Consider the following 26,675-nt stretch of genomic DNA (forward strand, 5'->3'; position numbering starts at 1 on the left):
ACTCCTTTTAATATTAGCCTACACAAAACAAAATTAGGGCAGAAAAAATTGGGTAGTGGATCTCAGCACCAAACAAAAACGGCTTCGAGATTATTCAATGTTTTTAAATTATCTGTTGCTATAGAGATGATCTGCCCTACTCCTTCCCCTCTAATTCTCAAATGAACCTGTGTCCATTGATGTGTCCAACAATAACAACCTATGCATGCCTGCCCATCCTGTGAGACTCTTGTCCTTGTCCTCCCTTAAGTCTGCCCCAGGGGGTCCGCCCCTGTGCTGGGGAGGGGGCGTGATTTCTCTAAACATCAGAAGGATACAGAGGGAGTACACAAGATGTTCATCTGCTATCCCTTTGCTCAAGCAATCCATCCCCTTTTTCAATCATGTGTTTATTTGATAACATCCTTTATTCCAATTCTTCCTAGTTCTGTATTTTGTTATATATTGCAGCCTACTCAGATGCTCTCCCCACCCCCCCCACCCCATGTGTCTCTCTATATGGTGGACAGGCACTGCAAAGGGGTAACGATTTGGGCCTAGAATTAAACTGCAAGAAAGAGCAGGCTGGATTGCCTTTGGGAAATTGCAAAGCTCCTTTAATGACCGTCAAACTTCTCCCTGAAACAAAGGCCCATCTTTTTAATATCAATACTCCACCGGTAGTGATATATGGCTCTAAGAACAGAACACAACAGTCTCTGAGTAATTAAAAATGAGTATCTCACATTGGCACAATCCACTATTTGAGATATTCGCCAGGCACGGCATAGAGCCACAGGAAGATGGGGTAGGGGAGAGGGATGATGTTGCCTTGTCAGTGGTTCTTGTGATACTTACGCATCCTGCACTTGGTATTTCAGGGTGAATCACCCTAAAGGCAGGATTAAGAGCTGGAAGGGACCTTAGAGATGATCTGGTCCATATGCTTAATCATGATCCCTCAGAAAAGAATAGCTATAGAATGTGGGAGAATTATAGAATAATTAGAGAATGTGGGAGAAGCTATAAAAGGGGGAAACCCTTTATTTCGGGCAAGAACAGTATTCATAGGTTTCCTTGTTTAAAAAAAAACAACTTACCTCCCACAGATATTGGGTGTCTCCTCTCCTGTCCTCTGGGGGCACCTGGTTGTCATTCTGTTTATCCATTCATTCATTAAATGCAATCATTGAGAGTTTACTGCATGTAAGAGCCTATGCTTTCAGGGAGACATCGAGGCAGAGGCAATGAGTCCTTGACCTCAAGGAGATTAACATCCAAGATGATACTGTTCAGAAATAGAATACAAGGTAGAATGTGACACATGTCATATTTGGAGTGAGGGGAAAGGGAATCTGGACCTGGGATTTCATTCATGTTGGGAAGTTTTGATGTGTAAACTCCCTCTACTTTTAAGTTTCCCCAAGTCCTGGATTGTTCTTACTGTAGTACCAAGAGGGACTACAGGCAGAATGCCCAAGTCACAGCAGCTTGGAAAGGGCATCCCTTGACCAAGGATGTCAAATATATCAAAAGCTTCTGGATACTGCTGGCTAAGGGGAATTTCAATGGGGTCAATAGAGGCACCCCAGTTTCCATCGGGGTTCTTTGGGGAAAGACCACTAAGCAAAAGGGAATTCTTGCTCAGGTGAAGATGGATGGAAAACCCCCTCTCAGGGTCACAGCTGTGGTAGCTACTTAGGACAAATGTATGATAGGAATGGATATTATGAATTCTCAAGAGTAAGTAAATGTATAGGCACTTATGAAAACTTTTATGCCAGTTCTTATGGGTAAGGCCAAGTGGAAACCCCTGGAGCTGTTAAACTGAATAGTTAAACAGTATTTGTTCCCGGGGTATTCCTGGTGTTTCCTTTTGATGGAGATAAAGGAGGCTGGAGTACCTTGCTTTGCACACTCCCCTTATGATAACCTTATGTGGAGAGTGAAGGTTAGAGAGAGCTGATTAAAGTTATTATGCCAATTACTGCAGCCATTCCTGCCCTTGTCACTGTGGTGAACCAAGTAGCCTAGATATTGGGTGAGTGCCAGTGGCTTTTTCTGTATTTCCATCCAATCCAATAAAACATTTCCAATCCTTCCAATCCAATAAACATTTATCAAGCACCTACAATGTGCCAGGCACAGGATACAATTAATTTTTAAAAAGACAGCCCCTTCCCTCAATGAGTTTATGCTCTAAAGAGGGAGAAAACACACAAAAGGAGCCAGGGAAGGGGGGATGGGACACCACGGGGTACCAGTTGTGAGGGTATCTTGTTCTGTGGAGTTGAAACCAGGCAGGGTAGCAGATGCAAAGTAGAGTGACCTGAGAGTCCAATTTCTGCCTTCTATAAAGGAAAGTATTAGGAGGAGTTTGGTACTCTATCCTCCAGCCCTTCAAACAAAAAGGAGAGGAGGCTGAGGGAGGTGGAGTCCATCAAGGCTTGAATTAGCAGCATGGTGGTAAGTTTAGAAGTGATGAGAGTATCCTCAGAGAGGCATCTTGTTCCATGGAGTTGAAATGAGGCAGGGCAGCAGATGCAAAGTGGAGTGAGACAAATCAGGAACAGTTTGCTTTTACTCAGGAAAAGCTTCAGTATACCTTTATCTTTCTTTCTTTTTTTTTTTTTACCTTTATCTTTCTTTAAAATGACCTAAATTCCCTTTATTGACAGATTGGAGGACAGAGACCTAAAAGGGGGCTTTAGAGTATTGAAGCCCACTGGTACAGTGTTGATCGCATGTTGACCAATGTGAGGCCAAATGAGGCCAATATGGCAGAGGCCCAGGATCAAATGATGGCTCATTTGAGAGGCGTGGAAGATCAACCCTAAAAAAATTCATTGTCTATCCTCTTCAGTTCAGTTTTGGGTAATACACTGATCAGGGTGAACTCAGATTATTCTGGATATAGATCACAGTTGGCCACTGATACTTATTCCCCCACACTCTAAAAAAGACCCTCATGGATTTGTTGGACTCTGAAGGTTCTAGAGAACCCATATTCCCTAGCTGGATATTTTGATGGCCCCCATTTACCAAATTACTTGCAAGTCTGACTCTCTTAAGTGGAGCCTAGAATAGACTATAGCTCTGGAGGACCTAAGCAAGCCACCCAGCAGTCCCTGCTTCTGGGTCCTTATGATCCCCTAGACAAGGCTGAATGGTTTCCTTGGCAGGCACCAAACTGTAAACTCCCCAGAAAAGTTATTCATTATGCCATTTTTGAGATTCAATTTCTGGTATATGAATGTAATGGAATACTATTGTGCTGTTAGAAATGATGGAAGGGACCATTTCAGAGAAACACAAGAAGACTTGTATGAATTGATGCAGGGTAAAATGAACAGAAACAGGAGAATAATTTATGGGATAACAATAATATTATAAAGACAACCAATTTTGAAAGTCTTAGGAACTCTGATCATCAGAATTCCAGAGGACATGTGATAAAACAAACAGGCTCCCACCTCCTGATAAGGTGATAGACTCCGGGTATAGCCTGAGATATAATATTTTGGGACATAACCAATATGGGAATCTTGGTTATATATTGATTGTAATAGGGGTTTTGTTTCTCTTGTTTTCTGAAGTATGGGATGGAGGAGAGAAGAGGTAGAAGGGGAACAAGATGGATCTTCATTTGGAAAAATAAAGTTTAATTTAAAAAAGAAAATCAATTGCTGACTTATTACTAGACCTTAATTGTTACTGGATGGATTGCACGGAGTCATATCATTACACTTTAGAGTTACCTGTTATGAGGTGGGTGATACAAGATGGTCCTTTTTTTTTTTTTCAGGCAATTGGGGTTAAGTGACTTGCCCAGGGTCACACAGCTAGTAAGTGTCAAGTGTTTGGTCTGAGGCTGGATTTGAACTCAGGTCCTCCTGACTTCAGAGCCGGTGCTCTATCCACTGCACCCCCAAGATGGTCCTTCTAACAAGATGGGTAGAGCATAGGAGGTTTTCATTATTATGTGGTAATGATATATTCCAAATGGTACTCACTCAGGTATTAGTACTCATCGTGACCAGGTTGTAACTTTGCCCAAGGCTGAGACATCCAATTCTGGCTCCAGGGCTTTACCTACTTCACTAGCCCAATGAGCCCTATCTTACGAGGACCTGACCTTCAAAACGATGCTATTTTGTTTGGTTCACTGATAGCTATGCTTGTTGTCAGAGACGTGTGCTGCAGGACCTTGGCAGCAGTGACAGAGGATACCCTGAAGGACAGGGGTCCTGGTAAGTCCTCCCATTGGGCGGGGCTGTCATGGATGCTATGTGAGACAGTCTTGAGAGATGAGGCAGGTAAGATCTTAAACTATATTGATTTCTGGGTGGTAGCCATGGGTCTAATTGAATGGTCAGGGCTTTGCAGAGAATAGGTCTGAACAATCAAAAGTCTTCCCTTTGGAATCAAGACCAATTGAGAAATTTTGCTGATGCCTCCCACCATATAGACCTGTTTGTGGTGCATGTTAGTGCCTATCAGAGATATCATATGACTTCTGCTAAGCTGAATAATCATGGTGTATCCTTATAAGAACAGAGATTGCATACTGGGTCCATCAACAATGCAGACATGACACCCTTGGTGCTATATTTTAGTGACTGTGGGACCATATGATTTTAATCAAGGATAAGGCAGCTTACTTGTGTTCAACAATGTTCCTTCTATCAGAACTGTGTAATCCCACATAGTTGTCCATCTGCCTCTGACTGGCAAATTGATTGCACTGTCCCTTTTCCCCCTTCTCAGAGCAAGAGGTTTGCTCTTCCTGTAATTGACATTTATTCAGGATATGGAATTACTGAGGCAGTTAAATGTACCACCATGGCAAACATCATCAAAGCTCTTCCTTTTTTTTTTTTTTTTTTGGCTAGGCAATGGGGTTAAATGACTTGCCCATGGTCCCATAGGTAATAAGTGTTATGTTATCAAAGCCCTTCCAGAAAATCTCCTTTCTTATGCCTTCCTCCAGCCCATTGCTTCAGCTCAGGGTGTCCATTTTGCTATGAATCAGGCCCAAGATTGGGCTCATCGTCCTCTCATTCACTGGACTTTCCATCTCCCATATGATCTTCAGGCAGGTACTATTGGTGAAAATTGGAATGGGCTTTTGAAACAGCAGCTTTTTGGAAATGGCCAATGAGAGAATTTTGTTTGCTTAATTATATATACAACGATTTTGTTTTCCTTTCTTTTTCAATTGGGGTGGGAGTGGGGGTGGAGAGGTAGGAAGGAGAGAAAGTGGATTTTCATTAATTGAAAAAAGTTAAGTTAAAAAGAAGGAAACCACAACTTTGGTATCATACCCTGATTTTCTGAGTTGGATGCCCCACCTCCCAGAAGCCATGATGAATTGCCACTACTCTAGGAAAGGGGAGGGCTCTCCACTCCTGTGGTTTCTGGGATCTGGCCTCCAGGCAGACTAACCTAATAAGGATGGACTACTTTTAGATATAGTCCAGGTTAATGCTTTCCCCACCCCACCCCCAGCCTTTCATTATTTCATTCTCTACATTGAGGTCCTCAGGTCTTGAGGTTTTGCTTCCTCAGAAGGTTCTATGCATCCTGGGGAAATGGTTTGGGTCTCAATTTGGATGTCTGATTTTCCCAGGACAGTTCAGAGAACTTCTTCCTAGAAAGGGCTTGGGGGTGCAAGGGATAGGATTGTTGTTGGATGGTTTGTTTTCTAATAACATGGGGAAGATGAAATGGATTTTTCATTATCATGCCAACTATATTACCCTGGAAGAAAGGGGAGCCTTTATCTGACTTGGTAGCAATCTTGAGTCCTTGGATGAAGAGGATGATGAGAATCTTCATCTAGCCCTGGTAGAAGAAGGGGTCAGTCCCTAAATAGAGGCCTCTAAGGGGCAAAGCTTTGCCACCAAGGGGTGGATTGTAGTAGGAACAGCATTTATTTTATGTAGGCTGAGATGGTTTCCTTTTAAGGAGAATAGAAGGCCATCCATGGGATTTGGTTGGCTTGGAGGAATAGGGACATAAAAACCCCAGCCTCTGGGGAGTTTGTGTTCCTGAGGTTTGGCAGATTTTCCATTATCCCGCATGATGTCTTTCTTCCCTTTTGTTGTTGCCCTGTCAAATGTGGAGGTAGAGTAGAACAGCTTCTGTTTTTAGTAATTATACCCTTTTAATCCTTTACTATAAGTAAAGTAATTTTTATTGCATTTTATGGTCCATGAGTGTTTCATTGTGCTGCAATCCTGGACGTAAGTCACTGCACTGGCCCAAGGTAAGCATGGACCTTAATTACAGGTCTTCCCAGCTTCACTCTCTCCCCTACCTTCCCAATATGTGCTGCATACCTCTGCTAGAATAATTCTTCTTTCACATAGATCTAGCTAATAAATTTTTCTCCTCAGAAATTTTCATTGTCATTTCATTGACTTTTAAGTAAAATTACTCTTTTTTTTTTTTTTACTCAACCTGTGGTAGAGCCTTCCGAGCTCTAACTGGTCTGATCAGCCAAAGTCGTACACATTGTATCTTGACCCCAACACGGTGATGTCATTTTGGTCTTCTTCAAGAATGAAGGACAACAACCATACCATACCATACCAAATAAAATTAAAATCCCTCTCTTAGCTGGCCCCCTCTACCTTTTCTAACATTACAACTTTTCATCAATGCTAATGGTCAGCCAAAGTGAACACCTCTCTGACCTACCAAATATGTAATGTACTCTCTCTATGCCTTACCACCTACATCTAGATGACCCTTTCTCCCTTTCTTCATCCATCTTTTAATACCCAACTTAAATCATCCCCTCTAGGAAACATTCCCTGGCTTCTCTAGTCTATAATGACCTTCGCTCTCAGACTTCTCAGCACTTCCTTTTGTAATTTTCTAGTTCACTTATCATAAAATATTGTGTATTATAGCTGCATATGCTAGTATTTCATCTCATCATCATGGTATAGTGGAAAGTGTGAGAGGTTTGGAGTCCTGGATTGGAATCCTTACTCTGCTACTTCCTACCTCTTTAACCTTGGACTTAGTCTCTCTGGGCCTCAGTTTCCTCATATGTAAGATGAAAAGGTTTTTACTAGATAACCAGTAAGGTCCCTTTCTACTCTATATTTATGATTCTATGATCTCAGGCTGTAAACTTAATGAGGGCAGAGACCATATCTTTTCTCAACTTAGTGTTCTGTATGTGGTAGGCATTTAACAAATGTTGGTTGTTTCTGCTTGTATTTATATATCTGGCATTTCATTGAGCCATTGTGAGAGGGGATGGTAAGTAGGGTCATTCAACCACTCTTATTTGTACCCACTCTATTACTGATTCATTGCCTAGATGGGTTTCCTGCTATGAACTTTCTTTCTCTGCCCTGGGAAGGCTTTAGAGACTGAGATGGAGAAAATACCTTAGAAGCCATCTACTTTAACGTCTTCATTTTACAGATGAGAAGACTGAGACCCCAAGAGGTTAAGTGCCTTGATGAGGGTCACATATTTAGTAAGTGTCTGACAATTTAATCCATAATTCTTTTCTCCACCTCCCCCAACAACTCTGAGCCCCCAGCCAGAGACAGCACTCTGGCAAAACACTGAAGGTTTAAATCTCTTTCCTGGGACACTCCCATCAATCAGCTCCTTCTAACTGTATTTCCATTAAATGTGCACACATTAGCAATGCTTGTAAAGTAAACATTTTAAGTAAAGAAAGGTAAACTTAAAAAACAGATGTTTCTTGTGTCCAGAAGAGACTTCTGGGTCCCATGAGGGAACCTAAGGGAAGAAAGGAAATAAATAATACCTGCCTTAGGGTCTACAATCCAGGGAGGTTTCAGGAGGCCTCAGTCCTGACATACCTAGTGCCTAATTACTTCCCCCGACTCAGTCTTGCTCCCTGGAGTCCTGGTGCCTGTTTGCTCAGGGTGGCTGCTTCCACCCTCGTTTCCGTTCTCCCAACTCTGACCTTCTAACTTCCTACATCTTCTCCCTGTCTTGTGGTATCTAGGCTGGCTAACTGGCATTTTTTAGGGGCCACCAAGAGTGTGGCTAATCTTCACCTAGATAATGCCAACCTCCTCTTCTAATTCAATCAGGGAAACATTTTCACACTTCATAAAGGGATAACAGGATATAGGCATATATTAACATTTCATTATCTGCCCCCCTAGCTTTCCAAGATTACATCAACTGAGCTGGAGGGTTGAGGCTTCTGGGAAATCAATTGATCAGAAAATATCTTGACCAATTTCTCCCCATTGTGTCATATAACCCCCGTCCAGTGCATAAATCCCCTTATAGGAGATCTTTATCCTCTGTTTCAACAGGGGGCTCATGACCTCACAGGGCAGCCTATTTTCCATTTTCAAACTTTTCATTTCTAGCAGTGGGGATGGATGGCTTCACATTGTGCCATCCAAACTCTGTTATGTCGTTTAACTGGCAACCAATGGCAAATGTGTGTGGTACATCTGGCCTGTTTAGAAATTCAAGCTATGGCTATTAGACAGAGCAAAGCTAACTGGCCCACCTGGGGACTGCACCTATGACCTTGGCCTCATTAGCACCACTCTTGTGTTCTAACCACGAAGCTAACCAGCCTTAGGGCTAGGACTACCAGAAGGGGAGTGTTCTGCAGCAGTTCTCCAAACACTGCTTTTTCCCAATTAAGGTCAAAGTAGAAATCACCTGAAAGAAGGGGGAAGGAAACACTAAAAAGCAAGGCAGACATGAAGATTTTTAGGTGGTGGTGGGCCGGTGGGAAGACTACCAGCTAACCAAATACTAAAAGTCTCCTGTCCAAAGATAGAAACCTTCACATAGCCAGGACGTATCATACATCACACTGACAGGCTGAGGTCTCTGGGACAAGCAGTAGCACAGGAGTCTGTGTCTGAAAGTATGTCAGTGTGGGCGACGTCCAGGGGTGTGTGTGTGTGTGTGTGTGTGTGTGTGTGTGCACATTGGGTATATGACAAGCCCTGAAAAGTGTGTGATAATAATAGCTGACATTTATATAGCCTTTTAAGGTTTGCTAAATGCCTTACATACATTACCTCATTTCAGCCTCACAACAACCCCACGAGGTAGGGACTATGGGCATTATTAACCACATTTTACAAATTAGGAAACTAAGGCTCAGAAAGTTAAGTGACCTGTCTATGGTAATTAGTAAATGCCAGAGGTGGGATTCTAACTCATCTCACCTGACTCTAAGTCTAGCATTCATTTCACTACGCCATGCTGCCTTTCTTATGAGTATGTGGGTTTAGGTGTGTATATCAGTATACATGGGGGCAGCTAGGTGGTCCAGTGGTAGAGCCAGAGCCTGCGGTCATAAAGATCTGAGTTCAAATCCAGCCTCAGATACTTACTAACTGTGTGACCCTGGGCAAGTCACTTAATCTCTGTTTGCCTTTGAGGCAGCTAGGTCATGCAGTGGATAGAGCACTGGGCCTGAAATCAAAAAGACCTATGTTCAAATGTGGCCTCAGATACTAACTGTGTGACTCTGGGCAAGTCACTTAACCTTTGTTTGCCTCAGTTCCTCATCTGTAAAATGGGAGAAAGAAATGGAAAACCACTCTAGTATCTTTGCCAAGAATACCCCATGAACAAGTCCATGAGGTCATAAAGAGTTGGACGTGACTGAACAACTCAACAAAAACAACAACAAAATCAGAATAGATATGTGTGTGTGTTCTATATGCATGTAGATGTGGTATAGAGGTACATGTGTGTAGATGTGGATATGTGTCTCCGTGCACATGTGTTTCCTCCCAGGCATTAGAGCAGCCTCACGTGTGTCTTTGCCTCCTGAGTAGCAATTGCTTCCAGGCCCCTTTTGTCCTCTTCACAAAGCCAATGGCATGTTTAAAATTAGGGATGTGGTTGGGGGTGTTGCTCAGTGGAGCCACTCCCCCGGGGGGCAGAATAGAAATTCCCCAGAGAAAGGTTCACCACACCAAAATGGCAAACAAAGCATTTGGCAAACAAAGCGTTATTGTTCTGAGCCAGTTGGACAGGGTGGGTGAAACTCCCTGTCTGGAGACACAGAGAAAGATTTCCTGGCTGAAGGGAGGGAAGAAGAAGGGGGAAGGGTCGTGTCAGGGAATCAGGCGGAGCCTGCCAGCCTGGTAGAAGACATGTTAGGGCACTGAGGAGGGGACGTGAGAGAATGGAGCAGGGCCACCAGGCTAATTGTTAGAGCTGCATGATCCTACATGGTCCTTAGGTGATGCCAGGTTTGGGGTGGCAAGTGGGAAGGGGCATGAAGGAACTCCCAGCATCCTGAGCCCCTACCCTGGGCAGGGCAGAGCATACTTTATCCAGGTTCACCACTCTCCCAGTCAGAGGATTTGCTCCTGTTCCTCATGTTCAGGCCGTTGCTGCAGTGATGTCACTGGCACCACCCCACCAATATTTACTCCTTGTCTGAGACAGCTGCACAGGGCTGATGGCCCGGGAAAGTTGGCACTGGGCCTAGGGCAAGGAATGGAACGGGGCCACCTGTCTAATTGCCTTTTCCCAAACAACAGAATGACCTGTGCCCAGCGCCACCATGAGTCTGAATCCCAGACATAGCCATCCCTCTAGTTCCTGGAGCTGGACCATATCCTTCAGCCAGACCCCTAGGCCGAGTACCTTCTGGAGCCCAAAGCAGCAAAGAGGGGTCATGGGGAAGCCATTTGGTTCAGGCTTTCTGGAGACTAGGACACTATGGGTCTGGAGACTTGGGGATGAGCTAGTTGCCAGAGTTTCATTCCTGGATGAGGTTTTATGTGAATCTCTTTACCCTGGAAACATGTTATAAAGATTGTGTTTCCCAGATAGGATAGACTACCCCAAGATCCCTGGTGTCCCTGAAATCTCAGTGTACCAGGAAGGTCCTAAAACTTATCAGATCACGAGACTCTGTGATGTGGTAGAAAGAGCCTTGGAATGAAGAGTCACTAGAACTAGGTTTCAATCCCAAATCTGTCGCCATAACTTTTGTGAAGTGAGTTAGTTTCTCTGATTTCTTAGTTTCTGAGGTGTCCTCCTCTATAAAACTGGAAAAGGGGATAAGGTGAAAGGATGGGAATTTGATGATCTCTAAGAGTCTTTCCAATGCAGGCATTCCATCAGGCTATGATTCTATGAATAATTTGCTGTGTGACCTTGGGCAGGTCCTCATCCATCTCTCTGGGCATATATTTTCTCAGCTATAAAATAAAAGTATATACCCTGGAGCTAAAAGCCCAAACTTCCTTTTGTCTTTTTTTAAAATTAATTTATTTTGAATTATCAACAATCACTTCCATAAGCTTTTGAGTTTTAAATTTTTCTCCCCCTCCCTCCCCAAGATGGCATGAAATCTGATATAGGCTATACATATACATTCCTATTAAACATATTTTCACAGTAGTGATGTTGTAAGGAAGAATTAGAACCGATAGGAGGAACCATCAGAAAGAGGAAACAAAACACAACAGAAGAAAAAAATAGCAAATAGTATGCTTCAATCTGCATTCAAACTCCATAGTTCTTTCTTTGGATGTGAATAGCATTTTCCATCATGAGGCCTTTCGGGATGTCATAGATCCTTATATTGCTGGGAAGGGTTAAATCTATCAGTATTAGTCATCACGCAACGTGGCTGTTACTGTGTACAACGTTCTCCTGGTTCTGCTCATTTCACTCAGCATCAGACCATACAAGTCTTTTCAGGTTTTTCTGAAGTCAGCCTGTTTATCATTTCTTATAGCACAATAGTATTCCATTACATTCATATACCACAACTTGTTCAGCCATTCCCCAATTGATGGGCATCTTCTCAATTTCCAATTCTTTGCCACCACAAAAAGAGCTGCTATAAATATTTTTGTACGTGTGGGTCCTTTTCCCATTTGTATGATCTCTTTGGGATACAGCCCTAGAAGTGCTATTGCTGGGTCAAAGGGTATGCACATTTTTATAGCCCTTTGGGCATAGTTCCAAATTGCTCTCCAAAATGGTTGGATCATTTCACAACTCCACCAGCAATGTGTTAGTGTTCCAATTTTCCCACATCTTCTCCAACATTTATCATTTTCCTGTTTTGTCATGTTGGCCAATCTGATAGGTGTGATGTGGTACCTCAGAGTTGTTTTGATTTGCATTTCTCTAATCAACAGTGATTCAGAGCATTTTTTCATATGATTATAGATGGCTTTAATTTCTTCATCTGAGAACTGCCTGTTCATATCCTTTGACCATTTATCAATTGGGGAATGACTTGTATTCTTGTAAATTTGCCTTAATTCTCTATATATGTTAGAAATGAGGCCCTTATCAGAGAGACTGGTTGTAAAAATTCTTTCCCAATTTTCTGCTTCCCTTCTAATCTTGGTTGCATTGGCGTTGTTTGTGCAAAAACTTTTCAGTTGAATGTAATCAAAGTTCTCCATTTTGCATTTTGTAATGTTCTCTATCTCCTGTTTGGTCATGAATTCTTCCGTTCTACATAAATCTGATAGGCAAACTATCCCTTGCTCTCCCAGTTTGCTTACAGTATCAGCCTTTATATCTAAATCATGAACCCATTTTGACTTTATCTTGGTATATGGTGTGAGATTTTGGTCTATGCCTAGTTTCTGCCATACTCTTTTCCAGTTTTCCCATCAGTTTTTGTCTTTTGTTTTGTTTTTTTGTTTTGTTTTGTTTTTGTTTGTTTGTTTTTGTTGTTGTTTTTTAGGCAATTGGGGTTAAGTGACTTGCCCAGGGTTACATAGCTTTTAAGTGTCAAGTGTTTGGTCTGAGGCTGGATTTGAACTCAGGTCCATCCTAATTTCAGGGCCGGGGCTCTATCCACTGCCCCACCTAGCTGCCCCCAGCAGTTTTTGTCAAAGAGTGAATTCTTATCCCAGAAGCTGGGGTCTTTGGGTTTATCAAATAATAGATTACTATAGTCATTGACTACTGTGTCTTGTATACCTAACCTATTCCACTGATCCACCACTCTATTTCTTAGCCAGTACCAAGCAACCAAACTTCCTTTTGATCTGGTGGATTGGGTGCTCAGTATGTGTCTGCCGCTTACTTCACCCCTAAAGAGTCTAGGGGACACTGAGGGCTGGAGGAGTGTGGTTTTCTAGGACAATGACTCATGAGCCCTAACCAACGTGATTTCTCCCAATGATTATCAGTTGATATCAATTAGCCAGCAAGACTTAATTAATTTTTAGAAATAAATATTTTCTAAAGTGGCAAAGTAACAGTTGGTACAAAACAACCCAGCTTACCCCAAATACAGAGCACACTCTCCCACTAGTAGATAGAGTTCAGGGGCAGGTGGACTCAAGCTTAATACATGTGGCAAAGAAAGGTAGTAACTCACAGATTCTGAAAATCTTTTTGCCAAAAATCCTTTCTTCCTCCTTCGTGGCGCCCTCATGAAGTTCCCTTTAGGTCTGACATAACTTGCTGCTAGTCTGTCTCATAGGGTCCTGAAGGTTTCTTTCCTTAAGTTATCTACAGTTATCCCTTCCACATCTCAGGGGTTAGGGACACCATGCACCCACAATCTGGAAAATTTCACATAAAAAATTTTGAACCCTCCCTGCTTACCAGAGAAGTCTGAATTATTGTGGCATTAAAAGATACAATATGTGGATAGTATATAATACTATCCATATATTTTATGCATTTCTGAGTTTCTAAACTTTCTGTGTCATCTGCTGGCCTTCGAACATCATCTGTAACTTCTGCAAAACTCCCCCCAAATTTCCATTTAATTTCTTATGTCCACCCACGATATAGCAAAACTATGATGGGGACAGCACAATGTGGAAGGGATAACTGTAGTTGGGTAATGGTGTTTAGAGGCTGATAGCCTTCTTAAAAGTCAATTCCCCGACAAATCTATCGGTACTTCAGTTTCTCCGTTTTCCTGGGACAGTTAATAGTTTTTGCTTAGAGAAAAAAATAAAAGACTAATTTGTTCTATGCTTTCAGGGAATATTGGGAGGCTATATTGAACTATGGTTCTCATGACAGAAAAAGTTCTCACTGAATTAGCTTCACTCACATCATCTCCCTTTAATGGACAGATGGCAGGTTCAGTCAGTGTCTAGAGTTAGGGTTTAGTGTTGTGGCCAAGGGTTCAAAGTCAGTCTTATATTAGGGAATAAGTGGAATATAACTGATGCACCTCAAAGTAAACCCATGAACTTGGTCTCATTAACCAACTGAACTAACCAACCCAAACTAGGTTTGTAATTCTCCTGGAGATAAATTCTCACTTTGTGCCCAAGTTTTACCTCGTGTCAGTGAGGGACTGACTCCTCTTCATATCTTGGATCCTGAGACCGTATCTCTGAGACACTTGCCTGGGGTGCCTGGGACACAGGGAAAAGTGACAGGGAAGAAAGAGTCTAGGCAGAAGCTTTGGCAAGGCTTGCTGCAGAAGAAATACATCCACATCTGACCAAATCACCCAGCTTTGCTCTGTCCCAGGACACTGAGCCTCTTAAATCCTCCTGTCTCCAGTAATATTACATGGCACTAACAAAGAACACAGGCCAGTCCTGGGAGGAAAGAGGGGATGGTTGAAGTGAGGGACGTTCCTCATTAATGGAGACTGACAACTGAGAGGCATGGAAAGGATCCTCTCTGGGGTCGGCAGTTTTGGTCACCATTCATTAGCTCTCTGCCCTCCTCCCCGCTCTCTTGCCCTGCAGTACTGTAGCACCTCCCCCCTCCCCTAACCTGGATGAGTAGGATCAGGACCGTGCATCATCAAGGGAAGTAAAGGTGGCAAGATAGACAGGGCCCTGGAACTGAGCTGAGCTGAGGGAGATGCAGCCAACACTGGTCCAGAGCCGATGATTGTTTCCTCAGGCAAAGCTACCTCATTCAATTGAGAGAAAAATAGACAACCACATCCATCTTCCTCTTTCTCCTCATTCTCTCTTTAATCTGTCTCGTCTTTCTTCTTCCTCCTTCTCTGTCCTTCTTTTTCATTCTTTCCATTTCCCCCACATTTCTCTCACCCTCCCTTCCCTTTTCTCCCTCAATTGTTTTCTTCTTTTTTCTCTTTCATTCATTCTCTTTACCTTCCCCACCCGAATCATTTCCTTTCTCTTTTCTCTTTTATTTATTTTCTCTCTCTTGTTTTAATTATTTTTCTCTCATTTAATTATTAATCCTAAACTTAGTATTCCTATATTCCTATAAACATGATGAACAAAAATGATTGTATATAAAGTCATAATATCCAAATTATAATTTAAGTTTATATTTAACAAAACAGAAGCATTCTTTTTTTTTGCTTCCCTGTCTCCTTCTGATCTCTTTTTCTTCTGCATATTTTTTTTTAAAAGATTTTGTTGTTGCTGATGCATAGCTGTAGACAATGTATACAGCTAGGTCCCCATTAACGCGAACAATAAATTCTCCTGAAATGGTCGAATTGTTCAAATTTGCACTGCCTAGTTCCATTGGACTGGAACCAGTCATCATATTTTATGCATTTGCATATGCACTATAATCATAACTTCAAATATTTCAGATTTGAATACATTAAACCACATCAGGGGATTCATTATTTGCACTAATTGGAACTTGTCTATATCATGTTCAGATTCTGCTTGTTTTCTTCATTCTGCATTACTTCCTATGTCCTCCCTGATATCTTTATATTCCTCATATTTGTTATTCCTTCTGGCATAATAATATCTTGTTAGGTTTGTATACCAGTATTTGTTCAGACATTTCCAAATCACTAGACACATGGCTATTTCAAGTTTTTGCCATTACAACTAAAACCATTCTGTATATTTTTGCACAGATAGGGTTTTTTTTTTAAACTTTTACTTACATTCTTAAGTACAGCCCTAATAGAGGGGTCTCTGAGTCCACTTCAATTCAATAGATATTTATTAAGTACCTACTATGTCCTAGACACTGGGGATATAAGAACAAAAACAAAATATCCCTGTATTTAAGGATATTATGTTCTACTAGAGATATGCAACCTGTCTATAAATATATAGTATGAACAAAGTAATTTTGAGAGGGAGAAAGTATTAGTAATCAGGAAAGTTGTTTTGTAGGAGTAGGGGAACTGACCTCTCTGAAGGAGAATGCAAATGGGAGGAAAAGGCACATCCTGAACTCAGGGAACCACTTGGGTAAAAGCACCATGGGAAGAGAGGGTATGCTGGGTACAGAGAATAACCAGACGGCCATTTAACTGTGATGGAGAACATGTGAAGGGGGGTCATATGAAAGAAGATGAAGGGGAGCTGAATTGTGAAAGGCTTTAAATGTCCCTGGAGACTGGGCATATCATCCTAGAGCCAACAGTGAGATGGTATGATTGGGAGCTATATAAGGACAACTTGTAGAAAGGAGAGATTAAGAGGCAAAGAAACCAATAAAGAGGTTATGACAGCAGTCCAGGTGACACATGGAGTAGAATGGGGATGGATGCAAGAGCTGTTATGGAGGCAGGATCAATAAGATTAGATATGGCAGTGAAGGAAAGAGAAGTTGTGAATCTGGGGACAGAAGGTAGTGGTCAATAAAAATCAATTTAAAAAATAGAGAAATTTAAAGAAAGAAAGAATTTGGGGGAAAATATAATGATTTTAAAGGGTATGTCAACTTTGTAACTCTTATTGTAAAATACCTTATTGCTTCCAAAAAAGATTGCACTAATTCACAGCTCAACCGTTGTCTTACATTGTGCCTACTTCTCCACAGAGCCACCAACATTGAATTGTATTATTTAAAAATACAACAGCCAATTAAATGGTTGTGAGGCGGGTTTTTCACAGTTGTTTTAATTTACATTTCTCTGATTATTAGAGAATTTGATCATTCTTCAGGTGGTTATAGACAATTTGTGTTTCTTCCTTTAGGAAATTCTTAAAGGAATTTCCTGTTTATAACCTTACCTACATATCTATTAGGGGATGGATCTCTCTTGGTTTCTCTCTCTCTTTTCTTCCCTTTCTCATCATCTCTATTTTTGTCTCTGTTCATTCACTCTCTGCCCCCCCACTTCTTCCTTCTCTGTCTCTTCTTTTCTCCCTCTGTTTCATTCCCCTGCCTCTCCCCTGACAGAAGACTCAATATTGTGCAAATGCAACCCCCAGATCCCACAGCTCCTCTCTAGCTCTCAGTTTCGGGAAGGATTTAAGCATCTTTCAAGATCATTTAGATTCCAGTGCTGAGAAAGGAAGGTGATCGTCCCGGGAGAGTTCCAGAAATAGTAAGCTGGGGCCAAGTTTTTTACATCAGCCTGAAAATGAACAAATGCAGCCACCCCAAAGATGAAAGCACACTCACCATCTCAGGTCTGTCCCTGCCTCTGCAAATGGCCAGGCTAAAAGGTCCCAGATGGCTTCTAATGACACCTCCCACCATGCTAAAACAGTAGTAATGGTTTCAGGAAGAAAAGCATTGGGCCTAAAAGCATTCCCTTCACCCAGCCCCAGCTGTGCCAACATTGCTCAGTGCTTATTCCCGTAACCTCTGGCCACATGTGGACTGGGGACATGTGTCTCACACGAGATCCATGCCCAGTAGGGTGGTTGGTCACCACCCCCTCCCCCAAATTCTTTGCTTTTGGCTAAGTATTTAAAGCAACAACAAACAGCCATTTCCATTAGAGGTAGCTAGAGCCAGCCATAGCAGGGAGCTAGGGAGCACATGTGATTGATCTCTTCGAAAGCAAGGCCTGGGCCCAGGTGGTTGTCTGTTCTTTGAGTTGTCTCCAGTGGTGCTGCCTTGGTTTAGACCTAAGGCTGGCTATGGTCGGACAAGAGCTTGGTGATGAGACTACTCATGTCTCTGACCACTGGAGGCAGTGGGAGGCCGATCTCCTGCCATCAGCTCTGGCTGCATCTCAAACTGGAGGAAACTCAGCTGTACAGGGCCAGTTTAATATAGTGTAAAGACCTCTGGACCTGAAGTCAGGAAAGACCTGGGTTTGAATCTCTGCCTCTGGTATTTACTAACTGTGTGGCCACAGACAAGAGAGACCCCAAGAAAGTCCCTGACCTCCCTGTGACTCAGCTCTCTCCTCTCTAAAGTGAGATAATATGTGTAAAGTACTTTATAAATCCTAAATTGCTACATAAATGTGGAGAAGTTGATCTTTGACTCCCCCCACACTCACAAGGTGTTTAAACTATCTAAATCTTAAGCATACAGGTTAATACCTTTGTGAGGTACCCCCAACATGCCTGGAAAGCACCTAGGCTGACTGAGCAAGCAAATTAGTTATGTCCCTGAGGGGTTTAAATAGCTAGGGGCAGAATTTCTATTTGGTAGAGTCCACCTTGCTGATGTGGATACCCCTGGGGAAAGGGGAGATTCTCCTTTCCTTTCCTTTCCCCATCAGTCAAGTTGTCTAGCAGCAAAACCAGAGAAAGCCCGTCTAACTGACCTCCAGAGTTACCTATGGAGGCAATGGAAGAGGAGGAAGAGGAGGAGGAGGAGGAGGAGAAGAAGGAGGAAGAGGAGAAGGTGACCTCTGCAAGGAGTGAGGAGGGAAATTCTTCGCTTCCATCCTGCTCCATCAGTCACGTAGTTTGGAAGGGAAGCTATTCAATCAGTAGGAGACACTACCGTTGAGGAGCTGAGACACACAAGAACACAAAGAGACAGTCTCTTAAGGGAGGAAGCATGGGCCTTGGCAGCAGAGAAGAGAGTCAGGCTATGCTACCTTTGCTAAACATGTCTCCTAGCTGACTGTTAATGGGAAGAGCACTAGTGAGGTACTTAGGAGCCATAGGATTAGAAGTCTGTACCCTCAGAATACCTGTCTTGAACCTGACATAGCAACCACCCTCTGGGATCCAGCACTCAGGTATGAGTGCAAGTTTAGGAAGGGTGTTACATAAACATGGATACTAGAGATGCCTGAAGTTCTAGTCCAAAGAATGGCTTCTTCTTTTCCATTGGTAATAGTCCAATGCTAGTAAAATCTAGGAGAAACAAACAACCTGAGCCCAATAAAGTGTGAATGGTGTCACTATCATGAACAAGTTAAGTTACAATGCTACTCATCAAGGAATAAAACTATCAGTAGACTTATCTTTAGACCAATAATACTATTTTATCTATGCATAGGTATATATATTTAAAGACTCTTCACACACACTATTTTGTCTCAACCACCTCAACTTTTCTGAGCCAGATGGGGGACAGAAATGATTAAACCAATTTAGAAAATGGTGACATTGAGGATTGGAGTCATATTGAATTGCCCGGAATCACACAGTTAGTTTAGTGCAGAACTGGGACTAGAAGATGAGATTCTAGCCTAGGCACCCAGGGGGCATAGTTGATAGAGCACTGGGCCTAGAGTCAGGAGGACTTGAGTTCAAATCTTACCTCGGACACTTACTAGCTGTTTGATACCAGGAAAGTCCTACCTCAGTTTCCTCAACTATAAAATGGGGATAATAATAACACTTCTCTAGGCTGTTGCAAGGATAAAATAAGATGGTGTTTGTAAAGTGCTTAGCATAGTACCTACACACAGTAAATGCTTAATAAGTGCTTTTTCTCTCTCTCCCCCTTTCCTGACTCCCAGCCCAGGGTTCTTTGCAACTACACCACCTTGTAAAGGGCAAAATCAGCTAAGCCTTGTGGCTAGGAATTTAAACGTTCAGAGTGATAAATTAAATGCTCAGTTATAGACACTAGTCTGGAAAGGTAAGAGGGAGCAACAGCTGGCTTAATGGAAAGAGCATAAGCCTGAGGCTTGGGCACAACTCTGCCACTACTAGTTATGTGACCTTGAGTGAGTTATTTCCCATCTCTAGGCCTCAATTTCTTCATCTGTAAAATGGGGGGGCTGGACTAGATTAATCTCCTGGGGCATTTCCACCGGTAACAATCTATGATTTTGAGGTGGTAGCAGGCCCCGATAGCTTGTGGAATATGAGAAACGGAAAGCCAAAGAGAATAAATAACTTGTTTTTGTTGTTCAGTCGTGTCTGACAATTCATGACCCCATTTGGGGTTTTCTTAGCAGAGATACTAGAGTAGTTTGCCATTTCCTTCTCCAGCTTATTTTACAGATGAGGAAACTGAGGCAAACAGGGTTAAGTGACTTGCCCAGGGTCACACAGCTAGTAACTGTCTGAGGCCAGATTTGAACTCAGGAAGATGGGTCTTCCTGACTCCAGGCCAGGCACTCCATCCATGATGCCACCTAGCTGCCCAAGGTTATTTCCAAATTAATAGCAATGTGGGCCTCCTAAATCCCTGTCTCTGACACTAGCATGGCTCTCTGCCAGGCATGTCTGAATAAGAGTCTGAGAATGGCCTTCCTGAAAGGGCAGAGACTGTAGGGGAGTGATGGCATGTTAGGTGATGACTTTCTCTCTGATTGTCCAACTCTAATATACCAGGCTTAGCCACTGAGAAAACGATAACAATTTAGGTCAGGTTAATACTCAAGACAGCAGACCTCATTCAACTTAGCCAGTGAATTCCGCTTTGGTCTGTCCCCTGTTTGCCCTCTCACTCTTTCTGGCCCCAGAGCTGTCTCCTTTTCCATCCCTCATCGCCCATCCCCCTCCTTCCCACATCTGGAAACTCTGCCTCTCATCACCTCCTGTTGATATGGTCTCCTTTTAGGCCCCAGCTGACAGCACATCTTTTCTCCCTAAACTCTCTCCCTCTGCTCCTGTTTAGTTATTTAACTCCAGAAAGACTTCTGGAGACAGATTTTCCATGAAAGAGGCTTTTCAAGTAGGACTAATGCAAACAAAGGGGCAGATACCTCCCAGTGCCTTTGCTCCCCAGGAGAATTCACTTCTGACCCTTTAAAGTTGGGGCTCTGTCCTCCCTAGAATTCTCCTGGAATCAGAAAAAAGGAATGTCATCCATCCCCGGTTATCCCTTTGGTGGGGACTAGTTAATAATATTCCAGGGGCTCCAAGCCACAAAAGGAATGGGGGATTGCTGAAGGGGGCAGGATAAAGAGGGGAAAAGCGGGGCTCTTATGAACACTTGGGGTCGTAGGATCACTTTACCTCATCACTACCCTCTGCCTCTGATTAGAGGCTGGGGTCATGAATTCCAAATCTCCATTTAAGGAGAGAGCTCCTCAGACATCTCATTTCTCACCTGGCTGCACTACTTTGGGACTTCTCTGTTGTTGTTTGGTTGGTTGGTTGTTATTGAGTTGTTTTAGTTGTGTCTGATTCTTCATGACCCCATTTGGGAATTTTTTGGAAAAAGATTCTGGAGTGGTTTGCCATTTCTTTCTTCAGCTTATTTTACAGATGAGGAAATTGAGGCAAACGGGCTTAAGTAACTTGCCCAGGGTCACACCCCTACTAAGTGTCTGAGGCCAAATTTGAACTCAGATCTTCTCGACTCCAGACCCAGCACTTTATCTATACCACCTAAGTGCCCCAGAAGTCAGCTGACATTTCTTCACCATGCCCCCTAGTTATGTTCTTTCCCTGGCACGTCTCCCTCTTTTCAGCTTCCTTTTGTGTTTTGTCTTCTCCCATTAGACTGTAAGCTCCTTGAGGCCAGGGACTGTCTTTTTTCATATGTGTATCCCCAGCACTTAGCATAGTGCCTGGTATGCAGTAGGCACTTAATAAATATTTATCGACTATTAACTATAGGATTTAGAGCAGGAAGTCACCTTAGAGATATAGCACAACTTCCTAATTTTATAGACCAGGAAACTGAGACCCATGAGGGTTAAATTTGGCCAAGATTCAGATCACAGGTCTAGGATTTCAACTCAGGTCTTCTGACTCCCTGTCCCTGTTTTTCTTCCCACCTCATCCTAATAGAATCAGCTGAGAATTAAAGCAGAATTCCTGGTTTAGGTTAAAAAAAAAAACCTAAAGGCCAAACTGAAGAATGTCCCTAGTACAGGGGAGGAAGGTAAAAGAAAGCTGTATTTTTCTAGGGTGGAGACAGGAAACAGTAGGTGCCTGAGCTCCTGGAGACCCTACACAGTGGCCTTGGCCTCATCAGGATGGACTCAGCTGGATCTGGAAACACCCTTCTCCCATCCTGCTATATACCATCCTTTCTATATACCATCTCAGCCCGTTCCATGAATCATAGAATGCCCGTTTGTCTTAGAAGATGCTGCTCCACCAGGCTTTATTCTACAAGTCGTTACCTTTGGCCTGTCCTTTCCCTCTCCATGTCTGGAATGCACTCCCTCCTCACCTCCACCTCTTACAATCCCTAGTTTTCTCCAAAGCTTAGCTCAAATGTCAGCCACTTCTTACTTGAGGCTGTTTATGAGCCCCTAGCAGCTAGTATCAGCTAGATGGATAGAGCACTGAACCTGGAGTCAAAAAGGCATTCAAATCCATTCTTAGCTATTTACTAGCTGGGTGACCCTGAGTAAGCCACTCAACTTCTCAGTTGCCCCATCTGTAAAACGGAGATAAAAATACCATCTAACTCCCAGAGTTGTTGTGAGGACAATGTGATCTAATATTTATAAAGTCTATAAAATATTAACTATTATTATTAGTGCCCCCAAGTTACTTTGCATTTCTTTTAAATACACTTTTATCTGTATACAGTTATCTCTTCCATATCAAGGGGGTATTGGGCACTGCACCCCGCCACAATCTGGAAAATCTGTATAAATTTTTTGGCCCTCTCTTCCTACCAGAGAAGAAGTCTGAATTATTATGGTATTAAAAGATAAAATATGTTGATATCCAATACTAAGCATATATTTATGCATTTCTGAGTTCCTAAACATTTTCTGTGTCTGCTGGCCTTTGAATGTCATCTGTGGCTTCTACAAAACTCCAAAAAATTCCCATTTAATTTCTTATGCTGACCGGCGATAGATGGAAACCTCAGTGGGGAAAGTCTCCATGTGGAAGGGATAACTGTATGTTGTCTTCCTCTATAGAACCCGAGATCCTTGAGGGCAGGGACTGTTTCATCTCTGTGTTTGTATAGCCAGCACCTGTCAAGTGTCTGGGACACAGTGGGTGGTGCTTAATAAGTAAATACTTGTTGATTGCGCATGAAGTAGATAATAAATAACTCACACTTATCTATAACTTTAAGACTTACAAAACACTTTCCTTACAACAGCCTTATGGGGAAACTGAGGCCAAGTGACTTGTCCGTGTTCATGCAGCTAATAGGTGTCAAAGGGAGGTAGTATTTGAACCCAGGTCTCCTGGTTCCAAGTTTGGATCTCTTTCAATTGCAACAGTGCTTCTGTTGTTAACTTTTATATATATTATCCTTTGGATGCAAGGCTGATGTTACAAATCCCTGTCATTAAGACATGTGCTGGAAGTTGTACGGAAATAGATTGGCTCTAAGCTATCCACAGATATCTTTATCTGATACCTTAATAATTCACATTTACATCATGCTTCGAAGTTTGCAAAGGGCTTTCTATACATTCTCTCATTCAGTCTCACAAAAAGCCTGTGAGTTAGATTGTATTGTTATTTCTTTATTTTCCCCAGGAGTCAACTACATTGAAGAGACACTTGCCCACAACCACTTAGATTTGAAGGGACTGAGGTAGGATTCAAACCCAGGTCATTTCTGAGTACAAGAACATGTTAATTGCCTTTTTGAGGTGATTCCTTGAGGTTAGAGAGTCTGTCTATGCCTAGAGTTGGGTTCAGTGTGTGACCAGGTTCAATCTGTGGCCATGGGACAGCGTGAAGTTTACTAAACTAATCTGGAAGCCAGAGATATAGAAACAACCATCTCAGCTTAGAGTTCTAGTTGAGGGTTTGGGCTGTGAAGAGGCTTGGCAATGGGTAGGTTGAGCTTTTAGGAAAACATAAATTTTTCCCACAGAGGGAAGAGAAGGAAATATTTCATTCCTCCCAAGGTTGGAGAGTGGAGTGAGGAAGAGGAGGATGGAAAACCAGATCTGGGAGAAAGGCAATGTGGTATAATGGAAAACACTAGACTTAGAGTCAGGAAACATGGAATCTGTTGCCCTGCCTACCATGAACTGACTGAATGACCTTGGACAAGTCACTGTCCCCCTTTTGCTCCTCAGTTTCCTTACCTGTAAAATGGACTACATGATCTCCGAGTTCTCTGTCATCTCTAGCAGTCTGTGTTAGGATTTGGTTTATGACTGGGATTGGGTTCACTTTGTGACTCTGTCTGGTAAAGAGGAGGCAAACTAGAAGAGAAGGCGAGATCTGGTAAGAGCAGAGTACTGGAGTGCAGAATAGCCCAGTCTCCCAAATACAAATATAGAAACATCCTGGGTAATCATGGTACCAATATCAAAAGTGGGGAACCAGGTCAGAGTCCTCACAGTCCCCATGCAGGCTTTCAGCTCTTCCCTGTGTATTTGCTAACTCCACTGTCACCACCTCATTCCTTCCTACTCCCCAAATTCAAATCCCACCCATCTGCCAAATCATCTTTGGTCCTATCTTCTCCATGAAGAACCACTTTGCAACTCCCTAGTGTTTGTATTACCCATAAGGCATTTATCGCACACTGTTTGCCTCCTTAGGTATTTTGAGATCCAGTCTTTCTCCCCAGTATCTCTCATAGAGCTGGGCACACAAATAAATAGTTGTTGATTAACTAATTGAAGAAGGTTGGTCATCCAACTTTGTACCAAGGTCTGGAACTAAAGTTTCATTTAACTGAGAAAAAGAGAATCATCCTTAGGCACACATTTAATGGGTTAAGTGATTTGCCCAGGGTCACACAGCCTAGTGTCTGAGGCCAGATTTGAACTCCAAAAAATGAGTCTTCCTAATTCCCAGCACTCTATCCACTGTACCACTTAGCTGCCCTAGAACCCACCTGAATAGACAAGGGAGAAGAGATGCTGATTGGGATTCCCTCCTTGCAAACACATTAGCACCTTCTGATTTCTACTTAAAATTGCTGGTAAGGTAGGCCAAACTGAGGCACACTCAGGAGAGCATAGGAAGATTAAATGGCCTTGCCCAGGTCGCACAGTAGATCTGGAAGGAACCTTAGAGATAATTTAGAGCAACCTTCTCAATTTACAGATAAAAATATATGGGCCCAAAAAGGGGAAATGATTTTCCCAAGGTCCTCCAGCAAACTAGTGGGCAGGAGCTGAGATCTAGATTTCTCAATACTCATTCCAATACGCTTTCTCTTGTACCTCATTACCTCTGCCTTCTTTCTCCTGAGCCCCTCATATCCTAGGGTTTGCTGGATTTGAAGGTCCCTACAAATTGTTTAAGGAGAGAAGGCAATTTATCAAATATTCTGTCTTGGTGGCTATTCCTCAGGAAAGAGGTTCCAGAGTGACTCGAGTGGAACCAGTGTTTGGGAATGTAAAATGTTACAATGCCACGAAGATACATTGATGACCTGCTCTCCTTCCTCTTGGGCTGGTTGTGGTCAGCCCAAAGCAAAAATAAAGATGGTACATCCAGGGAAAGGTAACAGGAAAATAGTGGTAGAGCTGGCCAGAGACTGCAAGCCAGGAGCCAGGGAGGCGGGGGGGGGGGGGGGGGGGGGGAGGGGGAGAGAAAAGGTGGAAAAAGGAAGAGTGATTAGCCAGAGCCGAGCCACTATTGTGGAGAGAAAGAGGGGTGGGGGCGCCGGAGGCGCGCTGCTAAGAGATAAATATAAAAGCTCACTCTCCAGGGTTCTTATCCTTAGCCCGGGTCCACAAACAAGGGCCGGGTTTGGAGAGCGCAGAAACTACTGGGGTTGGAAGGAAAAGGAGAGAAGGAGTACTAATTGGGTACCTATGCCCTCCCCCTCCCTCCACAGACAGACAGACAGACAAACACACCACACACACACACACACACACACACGATGTGTAATTAACCTGGGGAATTTACAGACACAGGATGTGCCCTAGACAAGTGGGGAAAGGCCAAAAAAAAAAAAAAAAAGGCAGGAGATTAGATATTGGTGGGAATAATTATAAGGGTGTCTGTCATCTGTAGGGAGGGTAGAGGGAGGGAGGAGGGGATGGAGGGAGCGAGGAGGGAGGGAGACAGAGACACACACACAACACACACACACACACACACACAGAGAGAGACAGAGAGAGCTGTGATGCGATATGTTTCATCTCTCCGCCAGCTGTACGGTAGAGGGTAGGATAGAGAGGTAGAAGGGCTGGGGACCTGAAGTATGCGCCAGGCGGGGTAGGGGGGAGCACCGTCTCAGTGGCGCCTGGTGGGAGGGTCGAGTCGGAGATAGGACCAGCCACTGCGAGGTTGGGAACCCCAGCCGGAGGGCGCTATCTTCAGCATCTCTCAAGGTGAAAGCTCTTTGAAGCTTGAGAGCTTGGGGACCCTTCGGGTTCCCCCGAGGCTCCCTTTAAAAAGTGGGGAAGTGCTACGTTATCACCCTCGCCGGTCCCCCAATACCCAGAAGAAGCTACCGATTGCTGTCGGATCTGATTTGCCAGGTACCGTCCAAGCTAAATCCCCAAAGATACACAAACCTTGGAGTCCGAAATGCTGTATTTTTCCTGTCAGTCAGTGCTTCGGACACAGCTGGCTAAGCAGAACCGAGAAAGCTGCAGGTGTGTTATTCTCTCTCTCTCTCTCTCTCTCTCTCCCCCTCCCTCCCTCCCTCCCTCTTCTGCCCTTCCTACCCAACCCCGCCCCCCCCCGCCCTCTGGCTCCTGTGAGCAATCTTGGGATCAATCTTCCGATGCCTTCACTGCTTTCAGAAATGGATAGCAGCACTGCTGCCCCCCCCCCCCCCCCCCCCCCCCC

The 26,675-nt window shown here is 43.2% G+C and overlaps 1 protein-coding gene across 4 annotated transcripts in view; it reads left to right on the forward strand.

The window, feature by feature from the left end:
- The window catches only part of RAI1 (retinoic acid induced 1), a 309,205-nt gene that overhangs the window by 109,316 nt on the left and 173,214 nt on the right, over positions 1-26,675 (forward strand). For 2 of the 4 annotated variants that reach the window (XR_003570211.1, XM_027874446.1), the window contains exon 1: positions 26,042-26,479. The exons of 1 other annotated variant lie outside the window; for it this stretch is intronic. The gene's annotated coding sequence lies outside the window, so the exon portion shown is untranslated. Of the gene's footprint in view, positions 1-26,041; positions 26,480-26,675 lie in introns of those variants that run through there. One more of the 4 variants, XM_027874448.1, reaches the window with a different exon arrangement.

This window comes from Vombatus ursinus, unplaced genomic scaffold (assembly GCF_900497805.2).
Source record: "Vombatus ursinus unplaced genomic scaffold, bare-nosed wombat genome assembly UNPS02014807.1, whole genome shotgun sequence".
NCBI lineage: Eukaryota > Metazoa > Chordata > Mammalia > Diprotodontia > Vombatidae > Vombatus > Vombatus ursinus.